This window comes from Pinus tabuliformis, chromosome 5_2 (genome assembly GCF_031772625.1).
Source record: "Pinus tabuliformis cultivar Carrire ecotype Pingquan chromosome 5_2, CPIR1, whole genome shotgun sequence".
Lineage (NCBI taxonomy): Eukaryota > Viridiplantae > Streptophyta > Pinopsida > Pinales > Pinaceae > Pinus > Pinus tabuliformis.
Window position 1 is genome coordinate 474,154,125 of NC_142306.1, and position 8,083 is coordinate 474,162,207.

Genomic DNA, 8,083 nt, shown 5'->3' on the forward strand with positions numbered 1-8,083 from the left:
TTCTTGTCATTCACACATTAAGAAAGCTGAAAACAAATACATGCATGTGCATTTGCATTTAGACTGCTTGTTGGTTTGATTTAGGACAGTGCATCTAGTGTGTGCTTTCTTCTCTATGTTGAAACAATATCATCTCTCTTTCTTTAGTAGCTAGGATTTTCATTGCAAAAAGAAGATTAAACGATTGTTTATCATCTTAGATTTCATTTTAGGAATTCTATATCTACATCACGTGGTGAACTTGAAAGGAAAATTTCTTAACAAAGATCAACTGTAAAATAAATTCAATGAACATAAAAACGCTTTGGAACCTAACGCACAACATCTAGAAGTCTAGGCTAGAGACTATTCTGGCGTTGTAAAGCCTGGTAACTATCGCTTTCATCGTAGGTTGGGTGATTCCTCCTCTTTGAGATGACAAGTGCCAGTACGGACTTGTGCTCCCACGTACCGTCTAGTATATATTGGGAGACCACAATAGGCTATATCCTTTATCCATAGGAAGCCATGTCTGCCACCCTATCGATTGCAATGCACTGAACACAACATTTGGGAGGATTGACTGCCGTACCGTAAAAAGTATTCTGTAGTTTTGATATTGGTATGGTAATCCCTCTATCTAGATTTCCAGAGTAGTCTCTTTTATTCCTTTTTAGACTCCTTAAAAGAAAAGGTCCATCTAAGCACTTGTCACTTCAGGCTCATTAAAAATCGAAGGCGACTAGAGCCATATTTTGTTTTTTCTCGAATCTTAAAAATTGAAAAAGAAAGTTGTGTCAAAGCATCTAAAATTTATTTTAATCGGAATAACGTCACTGTTCCCTCATTGGTCTTAGGTTGAGAAAATGGAGTCCACCAACCAAGGATTTCCCCTTGGAGGAAATCGTAGTCCTTTCTCCTCTTGGGGAGATGTTGGTGCACCTCATATGGCCATGTTGTCACTTCTAGGATTGACGATTGGCTTGCCAATATGGCTCTTCTCGACCTCCATCGTTCAGAATACCATGATTCCTGAACAATCAAGTCAGCAACTAGATGATACTGAAGTTGCCCCCCAACCTTATACTTCATCTGGCTCTCCCTCTCCTCCTTCCTCTTCGCTTGATGAAGCTGGTAAAGAAAAAAATCAAGTAACTAAGAAGGAGAAGAAGGGGAAGGAGAAGAAGGAAAAGAAGAAGAAGGAGCCAAAGGAAAAAAGGGGTAACCATGCATCATCTAGTGAAAATCCACACATGGCACCGTCCATACCTAAATCTCCATGTGTCATTTGCAAAGGGGACCACTATCATCGACATTGTCCTTATATCCCCCGGATCTTAAGGGACTGGTCTCCACGTTTGCACAATCCGGTGTCATCAACCTCTGATGATCATGTTGAAAGCACACCATCAACTAGTGAAAACAAAGTCTCTGGGCAGAAAGGGAGGTGTAAATTTCCTTGAAAACTGTGCGAAGGAAATCATGCCATCCACCGTTGTCCCTTCCTGGATGAAGCTAAAAGAGTCTTGGATAATCGACCCGCTTCACTGCTGTGACTTCCTCCTTGATACAAGAAACTCTTGCCGAGTCTATCGCTAGTTGAAAATCTGACCGACACAACTTTGTTGTCAGTCAAAGCATCTATCATTGAAGATAAACCCACTGAATCCATACCAGACAAAATTCAGAAGGTTGAGGCGACAGTCGACCCGGTCTTGTCTTTGGAAGGTCCATCTTCAGATGATACAATCACCGAAGAGAATGAGAACGACACCGTTCAAATTATTTTTGTAAACACAGACTCCGATGAACATGGGGGAAATCTACCCATTCCTTTACTGCAGGAAGGAAGTTTGCCAGAGTCATATCTGGCCGTCTATTCGGTCCCACCTCCAAGCAACCTAGTGGTTTCCTTCAATTGGAATATACTAGGCAGACCCCGTCTACTGTCTAATGTACCATTTCAAATCATTGTACAAGCTTACAGAATGGTCATGGTTGGTACTATCATAGATGAAGGGGCTTCTGTGAGTATCCTTTCCTCGACTGCTTGGAAAGCACTTGGTTCACCATCGCTTATGCCTGAAATGAGAAATATGACAGGCTTCGACAAAGGAACTAGTCAACTGTTGGGGATCCTTCCAAATGTGCCTATAACTTTGAGAAGGAACACTGTGTATATGAATGTAATGGTAGTCCAAGGGTCTTTAGATTACAATCTACTCCTTGGGCGTGACTATATTTATTGCATGGGAGCCATTGTCTCCTCACTCTTTCGAGTAATATGTTTTCCGCATGAAGGCAGAGTGGTCTAGCTCATAGACCAGCTTTCGTTCCCCGAATCACACATGGCAAATAGTCAAATACCATCCCTGAATGGTCTTTTCATGCAAGGAACGTCTCATCAACCTCCAGTTTGTCCACTTGAAGAATGCAAGTAATTTGGGGGGTCGTGACTGAAACCCAGGGGGCATGCACCCTCGTCTGCTTCAGTAGGAAAACTCTAGGTATAGGGTAGGTTTCTGCAAAGGATATATGACTAGTATGAAACCAGTCCACATAGGAAAATGGGATTAGACCGGATAAGATACCTCCATTAGAAGGTATGCCTTTCCTGATAGAAAAAATGTTTTGTTTGCAAATTGAGGGGTAACCTGTAAAAGGTAGGCCTTTCCTGACAGAGCAAATGTTTTGTTTGCAAATTGAGGGGTAACCTCGAAACTCTACTTCACTATACCTGGGGGGGCATGCAAACCTTTTTGCGTGCAAGTGAAGAACGACCATTTATTTTCTTAGTTTGTAGGTTCTCAAACCCTTTAAACTCATAAGATTGGTCGTTCCTAGCTTACATAAAGAAAGGATACGAAGCAAAGCTTCGAAAGGTGCAAGCTCCATAAAAATGGAATCTATCGATGAGACATCCTTATTATATGACTCACACGAGCAGTTTTTATGTGAAGTTCAAGGTCGTTAAAAATTAAACCTAAGCAATGAGCAAATGTTTCCCCCAGAGTTCAAGCTCATTAAAAAATGAACCAATTTCCGGTAAATAACCATTGTGAATCCATTATCATTAGCTTTTGAGCCTTGGTCGTGTTCTCATCATCACTTCCACTCTATTTTAGCCGATCATACGCCTCCATTTGATTGTTTACCCTTTTTGAGGAACAGCTACGAAGAGTGATCCTATTAGCCATCCTTGTGACACTGTCGTGATTGGAAATTCCAAACCTTACCTGGAATCAACTGCTACCTAGAATTATCACTCGTTCCTCAAAAAACGAGTCTCCTTTAAGCTCTTTTCATTTGACTTGTAAAATATGAAAAGATTGCCGAGTAGTTGGCCTCTCCAGCTCGTTAAAGCTACCGGGAGTGCTATCCCTCCTCTAGATTTTAATCTTTTTGGACCTGAGGGATTATTACACAAAAAGATCGAGCACTTGTTTTGTTCGGCTTGTTAAAATTATCGAAAATTCATCCCTTTTGTATTATTTTATACTTTTTCGTACTTAAGGGATTATATGATGAAAAAGGATTATTGGAGTTTCCTTTACGTCCCTTTTTAGACTCTCTAAAATTGAAAAAGGATCGAGTTATCTTTATCGTTAAACTCGTTAAAACCAATAGTGACAAACTTGTCCATATAGACAAGAACAAGTTGCACTGTCACTAGGCTCGTTAAAACATAGCGACAGGTTTTCCCGAAGGGAAAATTATAGAACAAGAATATGTTATCCTCCTCAAGCTTGATAAAAACAAAGAGGTATTGGTCAGCAATGGCTGGGGAAAACTGGGAAGAAAACTTGAAGAAACTTTATTGGTAGCAAAGTCGCTCTTGAACATGACACTTTCACTCCATGTCTGAGTCGGGTTGGGTTATTCCGTTCACCGGTCATATTACCATTGGTCCACTGTACCATCCATCTTTGGGGTTAATGCTACCAATCCATTTCGAGTGTCGCTGATATGTTCAAGAGAATTCAATCAGAGAATTCACCAACCCATCTTGTGTCTCATCTGCTGCAATACCTTTACGCTTCATTCTTTCATGACCACCACCCTGAACCCTATATCATCAGATCGTTTTCACCTCCAAAAGTCATTTGCTCCATTCCGTGTCATAGATGTGGGATTCATTAAGGCCCTCCTACAACGGGTCACTTCTTGTCGACATCAGCTAATTATCCAAGAAGTTGACCTAGGAAACACCCTTTCAGTACTTTGAAGCTTGCATGCCTCAATGGCAAGTTTCTCACTTTTGGCAACAGGTTTACATCAATGGCCTTCGACCGAGATATTTTGTGTGGTGTTCAACACCAAGTCCCATTTTCACACTGCGCGAATTGTACTGTCGTACCTTGAGGGTCATCATCATTATCGATGATTCCTCTCGCACCTATTAATAGCTTACATCATTGGCTGGTAATCAGGCGATGTCTTTCCATGTTCGACTCCAGAACATTTTTTCACATGGATCGACTTGTACTTCAGGCAAAGATTGGATGAGTTTGAAGACCCCGGATCTAGTTTCATCCATCCGGGCTGCAATATATTCAGGCAAATAAAGACATCAAATTTACATCATTACTGCATAGATGATCATCCGAATCAAAGGATGATGGCTCTATCAGAATCATCAGTCTGCAACATAGACGATTGTCTGTCCTATGTACATGAAAATGAATTTATAAAGCTGAGCATGGGAATGCCCGCCTCAGCTAGATCATGAAAATGTTATGAAGATAATGTATTGTATTGTATCTTATTACAGGTCGCCTTCCAGTTCGAAAAACCTCGAATCCTCATGATAAAGCATTTCACTCGACATCAAAAGATTAACGACCTCATGCTTTAGGGGGCAAATGTTATAGGCATTTTTGGCCACTGCAACCCCAATCATATATGTCTATAAACCAAGGGCTTCTGAGTCCCTAAAAGTGTTGTTTCATGCCCTAAAGGAATAGGGTCAGCTGATTACATCATCTCCCAGAAGTTCTCCACAGGAAATTGCTCAGAACTGGTCACAACTGGACCATACAGGTTTCTTAGTGCTAAGGGTGCGATGCATCTCACTTGCCTAGTGTAAAAGGTGCGATGCATACTACAAAGCCCTTCTGTAGGGTACGATGGGCAAGAATGGACAAGTGGCAGAGACAGTTTGCGAGGTGGATGATCATGGAATCTTCCAGAAACTTCTCATGTGACACTTGCCTCTCTGAATTCGCATAAGGATGCATAAGAGATCATTAATCTCCAAGTGGAATCAAGAACTATCGGAGAGAAGACACTAATAAAAATCCTAGAAGCTGACTCACCTCCCTGCAATCATCTATATATGGATCCCTCATCCCAGAGATCCAGAGGCTGGAATTTTGTATCTTGTAAGGAAGTGTTGTTGGTTTCCTAGTGGAACATCATAGTGTTGGGTGATCTAAGCTTTTCATGAGGTGAAGAAGGGCTTTCATGCTGGGAGGATGACGCTGGGTCAGATCAATGGGTTGTAATCCTCTCTTCTAATCCTTATATCAATAAAGCTATTCAAGTTTTCCTCCACATTCTTGTATGTCTGATAGTATATGCATTTGTGTGGTCAATATATATCTGGTCCTATATTGCTTATGATTGTAGATCTCTGCACTTTGAAGGTATTATGCTGCTTTGACTTTATAGGTACTCTTTGAAGTGGAGCGGTCAAGGGAGAAGTGGCAAAGACCTATCGGTGAGGAGAAGGAACAAGCAAAGAACCAAGCGAAAGATAGAGGTTGGTACTCTTTGATCCTCTCCTATCTACTTCTCATAAAGGAAAACGAAAGTAAATTTAATCTGTTTGTTTCTAAGATAGCTACCCATCTTAGTGGGACTAGAAGCTCTGCATAGACACTAGATTTCCCGATAACAATGTGCATTTCAGACTCCACTTGCTAGACAGTGGATCTGCATCTATGTTGGTAGGTCTGCATCGATGGACAACTCTGGGACTTTTCGACATGCTTCATCAACTGTTTGCATGATTTGCTGGTTCTGTGACACTAGTTCGTCACGTTATAGGCTGAGCTATTTGATATTGGTCTTTTTCTCACTCATCACCTAAATCACGTAGCCCTCCCTGGCGCGGAGCTCTACTGTTATGCCATCCTGCAGTTGGTACAATGTGTCTCACGAAAGGGAAGCCAAATTAAGGCTAAGTCCCTTGATCTTACCCATCGTGGCTCTGTCATCCTCTTTCTTTGCTGTTAGCACTCCTTTCGGTAGCACTATGGTGTTGGCCATATTTGCGCATAGTATTTGCTTCACTGTTGATGTGCCTACTGCGCTGTAGGTGGCTACGGTTCCTTTTTGTGAGGACCGCACCTGTAGTTCCTATAGTTGCACCCTTAGGGCCCCTAACACAATCTGCTGCTCCGACATGGCTTCCTGGAGCGCTTCCTTCATGACCTCGCGAACAATTTCGCCGATGTCGTAGAGGTTGCCTTCTATTAACATGATTGGGTCGATGGCCAATTTGGATCCCTTGACCTTTTTTCGTGGACCCGATCTCTCTGTGACACGTGCCCTTTTCAGTTGGGTGGAAGTTGTGCCCGGGTCTGCACCTTCTTCTGCGAGGTCTATGTCCTCTGCTTCCTATCTTGTAGACATGTCTTGGCCCTCCTCATCTTGCATTGTGGTGGCCCCTATTGCCTGTGCTGCTACTGCTACTTCGGCGGCCTTTGCTTGCTCCACGACTGCCCTTGCTGCCTCACGGATAGCCCTTACCTCTACGGCCGCTTTTTCATTGTGCCTCTTCTCGGCCAACTTTGTGACACGCAACTTCGCCTCATCCTTTTATTTTTGTTCTGTTGTCTTATCCAACTCCATCGAATTCAAGGTGCGCCACTCAAGAGCCTGTGATTCTAACACGGAAAAAATTGCATCATCAATGGCAATGAAGGGGAGCTTAGTCCATTAATGTGCCAGATCCTTATGCGCCTTGATGTAAACATTATGCATGTCCACCTTGAAGTCTGCAAAGTTTCGTAGATTGTTGTGCACTGTGGGGGATAGGCACGACCATCTATTGATCCACATTCGGATGCTCGCCTCCATGAGCACCCAGAAGATCTGTGTTTCATGAATCCGCTTTGTGTCCTTGGTAGCCTAGAGCAATGTGTACTTTGTGGCCTCTGGTAAGTCCTATTCAATGCTAGGGAATTGACTGTCCTTTGGCAGTTCTCCTATTACTAGCAAAATGGACAAGAGTAATCACGCATAGTGGAAGGTCTTGCCTTGCTCCTGGGATTCCTTACAGTTGGAAAAGAATTCCTTGCAGAGGAACTCGAACCAGTTGAATTGGACCCCCTCTGCGCATTGTTCGACCAACACAACTACTGGCACTGGTACCTCATCGCTGTGACATTTTCTCATTACCTTCTCGGCCAGGAGTTGGGTGGCTACGCACATCCCTTTATCTTTGATGCTGGTGATTGTGTAACCCCTCCTTTTCTTTTCAAGCTGTATTTTTTCTTCATGGCCTCAGTGAGTGCCAAATCTCTGCTTTTTCCTGCTATCGCCATAGCGTCCTTTCCCTTATAGGGGAGCCAGGAAATTCTATGGATGAGATTTGTCGTGATGGGAATAGGCTCCTCTAGCCATAAGTATCCATCGTGCACTAGGCAAAGCAGCTGCCTGATGACGAAAATAGTGATAGGCGTACGGTGAAAGTGTGGAATCCATAGCAAATGAAGTAATCTGACCTTCTCCACACCGTGCAGCCATTTTTGCGGCTCTGGTATTGTGACTGGACCCTCTGTGCTCTGCTTCATGAGGCTTTCCGTCTCTAAGTGCGGGAAATTCTCACTGTTTGCGAGGTCCCAATCTTCAAACTTCATTATGGGCACTCGGCCTAGGTGCGAGCCCTCAAACACAATTCCATTGGGGAGGAGCGGGGTTTGGAGTGCACTCTTAGTAGCATCTAGATCCTTTGGTATCTTAGTTTTCCCTTTCCACGGAGGGACGTACTCGGGCAATTTTGTTGCAGAGTGCACTGGCTGGATGTTCTCTTCCATGTCTTCTGCTTCCTCTATCTCATTGACAAGAGCCTGTAGGTCCTCCTCCTCGTCATCTGTCT